Source organism: Megascapheus bottae, unplaced genomic scaffold (genome assembly GCF_031878675.1).
Source record: "Megascapheus bottae isolate mThoBot1 unplaced genomic scaffold, mThoBot2.hap1 HAP1_SCAFFOLD_79, whole genome shotgun sequence".
NCBI lineage: Eukaryota > Metazoa > Chordata > Mammalia > Rodentia > Geomyidae > Megascapheus > Megascapheus bottae.
In genome coordinates this window covers 259,892-274,302 of record NW_028327439.1, presented here as the reverse complement: position 1 = coordinate 274,302, position 14,411 = coordinate 259,892, and the positions used below count along the sequence as shown (strand labels likewise).

The following is a 14,411-nucleotide window of genomic DNA, read 5'->3' as shown; positions in this document are numbered from 1 at the left end:
CAGAGAGCAGAGCAAGGCGGTTTCCAGTCTAGGAACCCAGGCCTCCTCTCCCACTGTCCCCTATGCAGAGTGGGTGTGCCTAAGAGCGTGGGGGCGGAGCCCAGAGGAAGGGAGTGGGGACAGCACAGCCCCAATGCCAGGGCCTCCAGCCAGTCTGCTAGGGTATAGGGGCGTCCTCACTGAGGACCGAGCATAGGACGGGTGAGCTAGATCCTGCCAATCACTGGATGCCATTGGGAAGAGAGGAGACAAGTTGAGCTGCTTCCTATAAATTACTCCCAAAGCTGCAGAACTCAATCTGCCAAACTCCAGTTTTATCTTTTTCTTTGATGGTCTTCGGGCTTGAACTCAGAGCCAGGGCTCTGTCCTTGAGTTTGTTGTTTTGTTCAACGCTCTCACTTTACCACGTGAGCCACAGCACTACTTGCAGCATTTTCTGAATAGTTTGCTAGATATTAGTCTCATGGCCTTTCTTGCCTGGCTGGATTTGAACCACTGTCCTTAGATTAGTCACCCAAGTAGCTCTGATTACAGGCATGGGCCACCATTGCCCATTTTTAGGGTCTGTTGTGTATGTGCACACACATGTACGTATTTAATCACTGAAAATTGTTCCTGGTCATGGATGATCATTATCTGGGTGGTGGTGACCCACGCCCTCGTTTGCACTTTGTTCCCACAGGACCCTGTGGACATCTCTGATGTAACATTTAATGCCCACGTGCCTGGTTTCTCCTCCAGTGACAGGGACATCTCATCCCAAACATCTAGAATAGGATCAGAATGAAGATAAGTGAGCACAAAATTAAAATCATAAGTGTATTCTGAGTGAATTAAACTCAAGTATTTAATGAGTAAGTAAAATGCATATGCATTTGATTAATATAGCCATACTATTCAAAGGACTTGTATGAAACTGGAACCTGGTAAAATGAGGTAAGTAGGGTTGGGAGAGATGGGAAAGGAGACATTTATCAAGGTGCAGTGTACTCATTAACTGATTTGGTTGAATAAAAACTTCTTTGCACAACTACTTAGAAATAATCACAGAAGAGGGAGCATCAGCTCCTCTCAATCTCACTCTCATTCATCTTGGGATTCCCCTGAGATGGAAAGGTGGTCAGATGTTAGAACTCTCACAGTGACAAGGGGCATGACACTTGCTTGTTGTCTACTTCCTGGCCTTCCCTGCATGATGCCTTGAGGCCTTCTCCCTTCTGGCCCCACTCTTGTTCTCCCTCACCTGGACTGTAGTCCTCTTACCCTGGCCAAGCCTTTCTTCATGCCATCCTTCCACATCCCTGGGATATTAGTTTTCCAACTCTGCCATTAAATGCTACCACAAGGAAATCCAAACAGCAGAAATGTATTTCCTCAGACTTCTAGAAGCTATATGGGAAGCTGAGGTTGAGACTATTGTAATTCTTGGTTAGCACAGGCACAGCTAACAGAGGAAGTTGAAAATAGGATCACTGTGGAGCCACACTAGAGGCAAAAATCAAAATACCTCAAAATATCCATGTGGAAAAAGAGCTTCCTGTATGACTTATCAGTTGAACTGGTAGAAAACTTGAGGCCCTGAGTTCAAACTCCATTGATCATTTCCCCTCCCCACCCCATACACATAGATGAGAACTTGGCTGAGTGTTTCAATGGAGGGTTGTTGGAAAATCTGTGTGCCCATCCATCTATCTATCCAGTGATCTACTGATTGGTCTATCTCCCTGTTTTGGATGTGGACGTATTTCAGATTAATGAGATTTGCTATGTGCCAGTAGCTCACACCTGTAAACCTAGTATTCAGGAGGCTGGGATGTGGGGATTCAGTTTGAAGCCATCTCAGTCAGAAAACTCTAATACTCTTACCCTTAGTTAAGCAGCAAAATTCCAGCGATGGCACGATGGATCATACAAGCACACTGCTGATTAGAATAATGAGACATGGGAAAGGGAGGGAGAAATGCTAGTATTGAAATTAGTATGCACCTAATTCCATAGGGCATTTCCTTTTTGTTTGTTTTTGGGTTTTCAGAGATCAAGTTTTTGGTCTGAGTGGGAGATGTAACCAGACTCTATATAGTAGCCATCTTCACCACACAGCTATGTCCTCCACCCAAAGCACTGTTTCTTGTCATCAAATACCTTTGTAAAATATCTCTTTGCATTTGAACAATTTGATTTGGGGTGCTGAACAAAGAAGCTTACATTGGATTGGGAAAGACATATCCATTTCTTTCCAAACACGTTCCAGCCTTCACTGGTTCTCTTCCAAGTTTGAAAATGAAACTCATCTGTCATTCTAAAACTGATTTAATTCCTGGCTTAAACAGTCATGGAAAACAGATGTGTGAAGAGAGGACTTCTTATAAGCAGGCTCTTCTGAAAGCAAAAACTGAGAGGCAAAGGCGTGGAATTTGACATAGTCCACATCCTGCATAGATTGTTTTCCTAGAAAGCACTTCAGGCTGCATGTGCACCTGGCTGCAGCGACTTGACCATCATTTAACCTTGTATTTCCACTACTTAACTTCCAAAGAGAAGAGGAATTGTCAGGGTTTTTAGTCCTCGGTCCCTCCTGACCCGCAGGAGGGATAGGGAGAACACGGCCTGACCAGGACGAGCCGAGAAAGGAGTGGGCCGACTGACTGCCTGCACCCAGCCCTCCCTCACCAGAAGACAATCAGACACGTCAGGGACACCCGTCAAGGCAGGAACTTGTTTAATGAGGAAGTACATTCAGCTAACATAGGTTGTAGGGGCCTATCAACACAAAGGTGGGCAGCGTGGAGGAGGTGCACATGTTTACTCTCACTCTAGGTCTCAGCAGAGAGTGATTCACAATACCGACGGTATAGCTCAAAGTTAGGCATGGTGTTCATACATGACAGCTCATTTCTTTGGGTGGTTATCTGACTCAGTGATGCAGATTCATGGGTCAGCCTGACCCTGCACTCTGCTCCCAACAAGGAACAATTATCTTTTGACCTGTATCTTGTTGCCTATTTAGTTTCAGAACTGAAAACAAGGACATACTGATACCGACAGCCTGTCATCTGTATTCTTTATTTTTACACTACTCTAAATTATTTAACACTCAGATGACAAGTACGTGGACTCTGCAGATCTTTACATCAGCACATAAGTGAACAACATCACTCATTTACATGGTACCTGTGAAGAAATTAAACAATACACAGAAATTTAGTATGAGTAGTGTAGAAACATCATTCTATCTACAGGGCTGAGTATTGAAACCATGGCACGTGCATGCTAGGCACACAGATCTGCTATTTGAGCCACACCTCTACCTCTGCTATCTGTGCCAGGCCTCTCTGCAGTACTGAGGTTCAACTTTAGAAGCTTGTGCTAGAGGAAGCCTGAAAAAGCTTCTGGCAATGCTGCTTCATCATGTGAATCTCTATTGTGCCCTCAACATGGCCAGGAGTGGACTGGTGACCCACTGGCTCAACTGGATGATAATATTACCGGGAGGATGCACACACACATACACAGTCCTGGGACCTGAAATCAGGGGCTGAGCATTGTCCTTGGGCTTTCTCAAGGCCAGAGCTCTATCACTTGAGCCATAGCACCATTCCCAGCCTTTTCTATGTATGTGGTACCAAGGAATCAAATCCAGGTCCCTTGTGTATGGTAGGCAAGCACTCTACCACTAGACCAAACTCCTGTCTCAACTCCCTAAATTTTGACTGAGGATGTAATTTCATTAGAAAACCATCACTGCTCATTTAGCAGTTATAATCATGCCTGATGCCAAGATTTTAACACTTTACCCTCAGTAAATGATGTCTATACACAATTAATTCAGTCAGAAACCTTGGATTCAGACTGATAAAAAAAGTTTCCATGCTAGATGTGGTGGCTCACACCTTTAATCCTAGCTACTGAGGAGCGCCTAGGCCCCAGAGTTCAAGCCCTGCAATCCATGTGACTGACCAAAAAAAAAAGTTATCATTAAGTGTATAGAAAGGCAGTCAAGTAGCTGGGCACTAGTGGCTCATGACTGTAACCCTAGCTACTCAGAAGGCTGAGATCTAAGGATTGAGGTTCATAGCCAGCCAAGGCATGAAAGTCCATGAGACTTTTTTCTTCTAATTAACCACTAGAAAACCAGAAGTGGCACTGTGGCTCAATGTTGGAGAGCACTAACCTTGAGCTGAAGAGCTCAGGACAGCGCCCAGGCCCAGAGTTCAAGCCCTATGACTACCACCACCAAAAGACAGACGGCTCAGAGTTCAGGCCCCATGACCAACCAAAAACAAAAAGTCTTGGCCAGGAGCATAGCCTAGTGGTAGAATGCTCACCTAGCATGGATGAAGCCCTGGGTTCTATTCGTTACTACCACATACATAGAAAAGGCCAGAAGTGGAGCTGTGGCTTACGTGGTAGAGTGCTACCCTTGAGCAAAACGTGTCCCAGGACTGTACCCTGGCCCTGAGTTTAAGGCCTAGGACCGCCCCTACCCCACCTCACCCCCCCAAAAAAAAGGAAGGAAAGAATATCATGTGCAAAATAAGGCAGAAATCCTGAGAGTAAGTCCACTGGCAATTGTCAACAACCCAGAAAATAGGAAAAAGGGGACTTCATGGATAGATTCTTTTCTACCACCCGAGGAAAAACCAAATGGTAGCAGGCACTTCAATATGAAACCTGTGTTCCCCAGTGCCGTGATGTAAGTTGGTAGTACAGAAGCTACTTTCTCTGATCCTTTGTAACTGCAATCCTAGAAAATGTGAACCCATTGGAATAGGGTCTCATACACAAGGGATCCTATCAGGGTTTTCTAAGAGTTCTCTTCACTGGTAACTAGAACAGCAAGAACTCCATCTCCATACTGGTGTCTTGGTCATTTACTCAACTTGCAAAAGGACAGAACGGCACAGACAAAAGCTGCACTGCTGTGACATTCAAAATAGTTCCCATAAACTTGTTGCCTTGTCTCTGTACATCTTTTATATACATCCCTATCTATATTTGGATATCTGACCTTTTTAAGCAAACCTCTCCCATCATCACTGTGTTCTGGTTCTCTTGAGAACATGGAAGGATTAAATGATTCATAGAAAAATACCATGTGAATTCATACACTTACTTTTTCATCCAAATTAGCTATAATTCACTAACAACTTTATATACTGTACATGCATGGGAATATTTCCTGCTTTTTCCATGAAATGAGGCCTCTTACTAAATTAAATGATGACCTCTGCAAAACAAAGTTTTTTATGCATGATCAACCAAGAGTTCTTTCCTTATGAACCTATATAATGTTTACTGTGCTTTTGCTGCTTTCCTTATTTTCCATTTTATTAGCTATGTAGGAACTCAAGCTGACATACCACGTGTATTTCTGCTTCCAGGACTCCTCTGCTCCCTCCTTGCTGGTGCTACTCTTGGCTGCCTCTGATTTTTTTTCCCCAGACCTGGGGCTTGAACGCAGGGCCCATGCACTGTCCCTGAGCTTCTTTTGCTCAAGACTAGCCCTCTACCAATTGAGGCACAGTGTCACCTCTGCTTCTGTTTATTTGGTGCTGAGGACTCCAACCTAGGGCTTTCATGCATGCCTGGCAAGCATTCTACCACTAAGCCACATTCCCAGCCCCTGCCTCTCTGATTGATAAAAGGATCTGCAGTACTCCCATCCAGTGTGATGGTGGGTCTTTCAAAGTAACTTGAGTTGTGTGGTGCAAAGAACGGATTCAGACTCCATTAAGCTACGTTGTACATAAAATCTGTTTCCATTCCCTCCAATAAGTGTTTATTGCATATAAATCCTGTGACCATCTTCATTTAGTCTTGTAGTTCCTAGGACTTGACTTCCAAAGAGAACAGGAGCAATTATCTTTTGACCTGATCTGTTGTTGCCTATTTACTTTCAAAACTGAAGACAAGGATGTACTGATACCCATAGGCTGTCCTGTATACTGTATGGTTACAATACTCTCAATTGTTCAACACTAAAATGAGCAGCATATGGACTCACCAGGTGTTTGGTTCCAGACAAGATCAGAAGTCATCGTCCCTTTGGGTGCTGGTGTCTTCACTATGAAGAAATTAAACACATACACAAAAATTCAGTCTGCAGCTAGGTAAGTGCTGGTGTCTCACACATGTAATCCTAGCTACTAGGAGGCTGAGATCTGAACATTGTGGTTCAAAGCCAGTCTGGGCACAAAAAGTCTGTAAGACTCTTATTCCAATTAACAGACAGAAAACCAGAAGTGGCACTATGGCTCAAGTGGTAGAGCCCTAGCGTTGAGCTGAAGAGCTTAGGGACAATGCCCAGGCCCAGAATTCAAGCCCCACGACCATCCCCCCTCCAAAGAAAAGTCTGTACAGTGTAGAAGAAAATCATATTTTTTATCTACAGTGCTGAGTATTGAAACCATGATTGTCTGCATGCTAGGCACACGATCTACTATTTCAGCTATACCTCCACCTCTTCTATCCCTGCCAGGCCTTTCTTCAATAGTGAGGTTTGATTTCAGAAACCTGTGCTAGATGAAGCTGCATAGGAATGAGTCTAGCTTTTGGCAATGCTGCCTCATCACATGAACCCCTTGTGTGCCCTCAGCATGGCCAGGATTGGATTGATGAGCCACTGGCTCAACTAGATAATATTTACTGGGAGGGTTGAGGCCAGATGATAGTAATTGGAAGGCACTCACAGTAGGAATGGCTTTGAAAGGCCATTTCCAATTCACCCGCCCAATACAGTTCAAGGGTTAAAGCATCAGCCAGCAGCCCAAGAGAAGAAGCACAATGCCATACTACTAGTGCATGGGCACACACATGTGTGCAAACACACAAGTTCACGGAAGTAGTTTTGGCTGTGAGTTTAAGGACTTGACACTCAAGTTGCAGTCAAAAAATGCAAATCATATGAGACTGTAAAAAATGGTACTAAAGAGTACAATCAACAAGATGAGGGAAAAAAGGGAAGAAAATAATACAAACCTTCATGGTCCACTTATGTGAAGCACGGAGCTCACCAAACTCACAGGATGAGAAAGTTGAATAGTGAGTTGCAAGCTTACAGAAAAGGAGGAAGACAGGGTGGCTTCTGAGCATGGAGGTTCGGATTAAACAAAATGACCCAAAGTTGCCTCACAGCTTAGGCAATGCACCTAACACTACCCAGCTGTACAAAAACAGATATGCTGGCACATCGTATGCTGTGGTTTTTATCCTAATTTTTTAAAAAATCTTAATTCTGGGAGGTCTTCTTTTATGACTAGTTCTCACTCCTTGCTGCAAACCTGTATCATTCTCCAATTCCTAAAATGCAAGGGAACTTTTAACGTTCACAACTAAGAATTTGATTTTAAAAACAATTAAATTTGTTCCGTTTGGTATTGAAGATGCTTTGTAAATCATTCACCTGAGGCCAAACAGGTATGGCTGAAGGGCTTCAAGTCTCTCCAGTAAGAGGTGGTGGAAAACTTTAAGGTTAGTATAATGAACCGCATCAAAGGACATGGCCTTTCCTCTCTTCTTTGCTTTCAAGCAGCTCCTTCTTTACTCTCTTTCTTCCTAGAGCAGTATCAAATGTCTTTCTCACCTGTCTCTCATTGTTCCCTTTCTCCATTCTCTTCCTATACACTGGAATAGGCTATTATTCCTCTTTCAAAAAGCTGTGGAATAGAAAGACTATATTCTCTACAGGTAAGGAGACTATTGCTTTCTCCTGCTCCAATCTTGTGTGTCCAAGTGAATGAGCAAACTTTTCCACCTCACTAAAGGTAAAAGATGAAAGCCACCGTGGAGCTCCTCTAGGCAAATAGATGATTTCAGCAAAGGAAATTCTGGGGCTTGAATTCAGGGACTGGGCACTGATCCTGAGCCTCTCTATGCTCAAGGCTGGCACTCTTAAAATTTTAGCCACAGCATTACTTCTGTTTCCTGCTGGTTACATTTCTACCCAGGCATGCCTCACACTGTGATCCTCAGATCTCAGACTTCTGAGGAGCTGCAAATACAGGAGTAAGCCGCCAGTGCCTGGCTCAAATCTAGTCTTAACCAGCTGATCTAAGCAAAAGACCAACATTTAGAAATAAAAACTGGATTAATTTTTTTTCATCTTGGTGTTCTAGATTGGGCTGTAATCATTAAAATCAGAACACAGGGTCTGGTCATTTTCTGTCTCTTGGACCTAATGCACGTTTCACATCATTTGTGCCAATAAGATAGTCATCAGCGTAACTGTGCTCTTGGTATAAAAAAACTTATTCTTCCGTATTTTTCTTGGTCAGCCACAGGACTTGAACTCAAGAGAATGGATGCTGTCCATAAGCTTTTTTTTTTTTCTCAAGACTAGCATTCTATGAGGTAACTGACAGCTTCATTTCTGGCAATTTTGGTGGTTAATTGGAAATAAGAATGTCATGAACTTTCGTGGCTTTGAGCCATGGAGGGGGGAGAGAGAAGAGAAACAGGAGAGAACAAGGAGGGGGGGAGGAAGAGAAAAAGTGGAGAAAGATAGAAGGAAAGGAAGGAAGGAATGAAGGGAGGGAGGGACAAAGAAAGCAAGAGAAAGCAAGCAAGCCAGCCAGAAAGAGAGAGGGAGGGAGGGTGGGAGGGATGAAGACAGAGAGAGAGAGAGAGAGAGAAAGAGAGAGAGAGAGAGAGAGAGAGAGAGAGAGAGAGAGGAAGAAGAAGAAGAAGAAGAAGAAGAAGAAGAAGAAGAAGAAGAAGAAGAAGAAGGAGGAGGAGGAGGAGGAGGAGAAGAAGAGGAAGAGGAAGAGGAAGAAAAGAAAAAGAAGAAAAAGAAAGAAAGAAGAGGAGAGAAGGAAAGCAAGAAAACAATCACGGAAGCCATGAACAGCCCCGGAGGAACTGGAATCAGCGTGATCCTACCTTGCAGTGAGAGGAGAAGTGTCCTCCTAAAGCTACCAAGAGCATCCTTTAAGCTGCCAGCGTGGTGGTTACCAGTCTAGGAACCCAAGGCCTTGTCTCCCACTGTTCCCTGTGCAGAGTGGGCGTGCCCGAGAGCGTGTGGCGGAGCCCAGAGGAAGGGGGCGGGGACAGCACAGCCCCAGTACCAGGGCCTCTGGCCAGTCTGCTAAGGTCTAGGGGCTTCTTCACTGAGGGAACAGCATAGGATGGGTGAACTAGATCCTGCCAACCACTGGGTGGCCTGGGGAAGAGAGGAGACAAGATGAGCTGCTTCCTATAAATGAGCCCCTGAACTGTAGCGCTCCTCTCCTAAAGTACACTTTTGTTTTTGTGTGTTGGTCCTGAGGCTTGAGCTCAGGGCCAAGGCTCTGTCCTTGAGCGTGTTGTTTTGCTCAAGGCTCTCAACCACTTGAACCACAGCTCTACTTCCAGATTTTCTTAGTAGTTTGGTGGAGATACAAGTCTCATGGCCTTTCCTGCCCTGGCTGGATTTGAGCCGAGGTCCTCAGATCTCAGCATCTTGAGTAGCTAGCAGTACATATGTGAACCACTGGCCTCCATCTGGAAGTCTGATTGTGTGTGTGTGTGTGTGTGTGAGTGTGTGTGTGTGTGTGTGTGTGTGTGTGTGTGTGTGTAACCATCTAATATGTTATTCACTGATGATTATTTTCAGGGTGGTGGTGACCCATGCCCTCATTTGCACTGTGTTCCCACAGGACCCTGAGGACACCTCTGTTATAACATTTATTTTTTTTTATTGTTGGAGTGATGTACAGAGGGCTTACAGTGACATTCATCAGGTAGTGGGTACATTGCTTCTTTTTGTGTGTGGGGAGGGGGTCATGGGTTTTGAGCTCGGCCTGGGCACTGTCCCTGAGCTCTTCAGCTCAAGGCTACCTCCCTACCCTTGAGCCAAGCCCCACTTCACGTTTTCTAGAAGTGAATTAGAAACAAGAGTCTCAGGTCTTTTTGTGCCTGCACTGGCTTTGAACCTTGATCCTCAGCTCTCAGCCGCCTGAGGAACTAGAATTATAGGCGTGAGCCCCCGCTCCCCCTCTCCCCCCAGTGTACCTTGCTTCTTTTTTTTTCAATATTGTCTCCAATTTATTATCTTTTCCACAGTACAAATTTTTCACAAACCGTAAGTCCTTTGCAGGTATTCAAAGTCTGTAAACAAGGGTCTGAATCCCCACACTCCCCACCTCAGTTTCAGCTTGTGAATGTTTTAAGTCCTTCAATCAAGCTTTAGCTCTTCCATTCACATAAGGAATCAAGAGGTTTCTCTCCTTAAATTATTTATATTTGTATCATACACCCTGAAATGCAGTAAATCCCAGTGAAAGCCCTGGGGAAAACAAAACATGATCTTTACAGCAGGACTCGAACCTTTATATTAAATGCATTTTGAAGAAGCATCCCATAATAAAAGCATGGGTTGGGCCGGGAGTTTGGCCTAGTGGTTAAACTGCTTGCCTAGCATGCATGAAGACCCGGGTTCGATTCCTCGGTACCACATACATAGAAAAAAAAAGCCGGAAGTGGTGCTCAGGCTCAAGTGGTAGAGCTCTAGCCTTGAGAAAGTCCAAGGACAGTGCTCAGGCCCTGAGCTCAAGCCCAGGACTGGCAAAAAAAAAAGCATGGGTTTTCGTTTCCAGAAATCAAGTCAATTAGAAACCCTAGTTTCTACTTAAAAACCCATTTTGATCTAAAAGTGAAAACAGTCCCCTATCCACAGTCATTTTACAAACTCTATACAGTTTAACTTGCAGAGATTTTTTTTTCCAGTCTGGAAAACAGTAGTGCAATTAGTTTTACTTCTTTTAAGTTATATAGTCCATCATGTAAATAGCTCTGTGGAAAGATAAGAAGATGCTCTGGTAAACAAGAAATTTTTGCAAGCCCATGCTGGCTTACTAGTCCATTAAAGCTTGGAAGTCCATAGTGGCTTTCAACAAAATATTGTATATACATCACCATCAAAAATGCAGAAATAAATAGGCAGGAAATGACTGTAAACTGTCTCATCTCTTAATGATTTTTCAGTAATTGGCTTGATGAACTGGCTCTGTAGTCACTTAAATAAGCAGACAGTAGACAGTTGCCTTGCAGGACATTCCACTATGGCATCCAGTTTCGAAAGCCCCAATGGAGTTAATTGCAGTCCTAAAATTAAAACAAAAATAGGGAGTAGAGGATGGATGGAAAAAAACGTGTACAGGTGCTACCGAAATGGAATCCCAACAAAACAGCCAGGTAGGTCATTTAGACTTCTTCTTAAAAAGGCTTTTGATTTTTGATGGCGTTTTGCTTTTCTCTCCATTATGACAAAGGTCATGGGGGATGCTGCTTATCCTGGTAACACTTGGGGCTTCCTGAACTGGTTTGCTTTCATTGCCAGTGGAGGAACATGATGTGCGACGAGGTTTAGGCACCGGGATGCCACTAGAGAGCTGGTTCATGCTACAGGACTTCTCCAAGATGCCATTGTACACTTTGCTTGCAGGACTGGAGATCATACTCTTCGTTTCTGTCAGACCTACACAATCAGGAGAGCCCAGGGAGAGATCTGCCGTCATGGGTGAATCTCCTCTGGAAGAATCCTCTAGGGAGAGCTCATCTCTGGATATCTTCCGAGGAGACACTGGTTGATATATCTCGAGGCTTGGGGGAGGAGACTGCTTTCTTCCAATGGAAGAGTTGAAGGAGTCACATTCTGAAGCTGTGTCTGGCACTTCCCATTGCTTTTCGGCAGTGAAATAAATGGCCTCCTCCTCTTCTTCATTCCGATAGAGTGCAGGGCAACTTGACACTGAGAGGATGTCTGGATCCGGGAAGGCAATGAGTGCTGGGGATGCTGAGGCAGGTGAGGATGACGAGGATGGGCTGGATGAGGAGCATGTGGAGGAAGCTGGGCTCGCTGGGACTGTGGTGAAGAGGGCACAATGCTAGGGCGAGAGGGACACAAGCTGCTGCTTCGGGCTAAAGATCCAGCAGGTTTAGCCACAGTCCCAGGAAATGGAGACACGATTAGGGGTGTGTCTTCATCTAAGTCATCAACCCCTCCAGCAATTGGGTAGGGTGGAATGGAAACTCGGGGCAGCACTACCCAGCTGTGATCTGAATAAAGGGAAGAGGTCAGGCTGGGGAGTCCCGAGTTATGGGCTATCTGAAAGCCACAGATCTTCTCAATCTGTTGCCAGCGAAAAAGTCGTTCTCGTAAACAAGTTGTCAACTCTGAGAGAGCTTTCTTTGCTTCCAGAATCTTGTGATCTACTTCATCTAGGGAGGAGCTATGAGCAACGTGCAGCGTCCCAAAGACGGTGCTTCTCTTCTTTTTAATTTTTTCTGCCTCATCCTCAGCGATAGCTAACTGCATTTCAGCATTCTGTCTTTTGATGTTGTAGTACTGTATTTCTACTTCATGGGTTAACTAAAGCCATTTTTGAAGAGCATCTGGAACAGACCAGCTGCTTCGCAGTTCAAATTCTTTTTCAGCCTTTTTTAGAGCCATGCGAACCTGCTCCAATTCCTGCTCTGCATACTCACATCTGCTCAGTTCACACTCAGCTCCTTCCCTGAGCTCTCTCAGCCGACAGGCCTCCTCCTTGGCATAATTGATTTCATCCATCATTTTGTGCTCTAGATTTTGCTTCTCTACAGCAACATTTCTGTTTTCTTCCTGTGCCTTTTCAAGCCTCTCTTGTAAGTCCGTAAGACTTTGTTCTGCAGTTTGTAGACTCTAAGTCTCATCATTTTTGCAACATGTTCTTTTGATGTCTTATTCTGTGTATAAGCAAACCAGCATCCTCCAACACCAATTAGAATAGAAACTGTGAGAATAAAATCCTTCATCCAGTTATGAGGTGGACGTGTCAGAGGTCCAAATAAAACCACATCCAAGGCCTTGAGCTGTAGTTTCTGTCTGTGACTCCGGTCGTTGATTTTCAACTGAGAAATCATAAATGAAAGCTCATGTACTGCGATCCTGGGAAGTGTTGTTCCTGTGACATTATTGTCTCTAAAATTCTTCTCATATTGTGGGAGTTCCACAAATTCTATCAACCACTGAAGGGGCTCTTCAAGGGTCCAGTTATGAACTTCCGATGCTTTCCATCGCTTCCACAAATCCTCAACAGTAATAGGCTTGTCTTCTCTGTGCAGATGGCTATGCGTATTAGTCGCATCTTTATACTTCATATCTTCTCTGATAAATTCAGCGCCTTCCTCTACTTCAATCCCACCATCTTTGTCATCATCCATTTGTTTATGGATCGTCTGAAGAGCTTCCAGACTAAATCTGTCTTCTTCTGTGAAGCATGGTGGACTCAGTGACATGCAGGGATCTGTCAGCAGCGCCTGGCAATCGCCAGCCACTGGCGCTGGAGAAGCAGCCGCCCTGGCCGAGCCACTCAACCGTCGCCCGCGGAGGTGTCTGGGCACCAGGTCGCATCCGTCCATGGCTCCGGCCACCAGGAGCCCGAACACCAGCAGCGCAGCCCAGTGCCGCCCTGGCAGCCAGCCCGAGGCCGGGGCCAGCGTCCTGGAGGGATGCGGGTCGAGGGGACCGCGGGGCGGCGGCGCCCCGGCAGTCGGCCACTCGCTGGCCCTGCCAGGCGCCACCATGGCCGGCGACTCCGCGGGCCGCCCTGCCACCCCAGACGCTGCCTCCCGCTGGACGCCAGTCTGTTCCTCGGGACCCCTGCGGCCTCTGGAGCTCGGGTCGCGGCGGCGTTCATTGGCTCCTGTACAAAACAAAACAAAAAAAGTGGGTGGGAGGCAGAAAGGCACCGCCTCTCCTGGCCGTGCGCGAACTCGCGCTGCTGCCCCTGCGACACCAGGATCCACTGCTCTGGCATGGCTCAGCTCCAGCCCAGCACCAGCACTGCAGCTGCCAGCGCAGCCACGGCCGCCGCCGCCGCACATCGCCCCCCCCACCCCCTCCAGCCCGCGCCTGTGGTAGTACCATGCTTGGCCGGGACGTCTCCGCCCCGCACACTCTTGCTAGCACACCAATCCCCGCCCTGTACCTTGCTTCTTGAACATTGTTATCCCTTCCCAGGTTTTCCCTCCCTCAACTCCTCCCAATCCTCTTGTTTTTCATTTATCTTCCCTTTGTTGTAACATATAACGCCTACTTGCCTGGTTTCTCCTCCAGTGAGTGCCTCAGGGACAGCGACAGAAACATCCTATCCAAAGCATCTAGAAAGGGGTGAGAATGAGGCTTTGTAAACACAAAAATGAGTGAATTAAATTCATACGTATTTTGTGACTGAATTAAACTCAAGTATCTACTGAGTAAATAAAATTCATAAGCATTTGATTAATAGAGCCATACTATTTAATGCAATTGTATGACACTGGAACTTGATAAACTGAGGGGAGTTAAGTATGGTTGAGAGAGATGGGGAAGGAGAGAAGAGGTGACTTTTATCAAGGTGTGTTGTACTAATTAACTGATTGGTTGAATCAAAGCCTGTTTGTAAAACTACTTAGAA

The 14,411-nt window shown here is 45.4% G+C and overlaps 1 long non-coding RNA gene and 1 pseudogene across 1 annotated transcript; both read right to left on the bottom strand.

The window, feature by feature from the left end:
* Positions 1-5,162: 5,162 nt before the first annotated feature.
* On the bottom strand, positions 5,163-8,946 carry LOC150039840 (uncharacterized). The gene is made up of 3 exons (XR_016534203.1): positions 8,878-8,946; positions 6,005-6,064; positions 5,163-5,227 (listed from the first exon to the last, which is right to left on the bottom strand). It is a non-coding gene; the product is annotated as an uncharacterized LOC150039840 (long non-coding RNA).
* A 2,228-nt stretch (positions 8,947-11,174) lies between these two features.
* Positions 11,175-13,652, bottom strand: LOC150039839 (stromal interaction molecule 2 pseudogene; annotated as a pseudogene).
* Between the last annotated feature and the right edge of the window lie 759 nt (positions 13,653-14,411).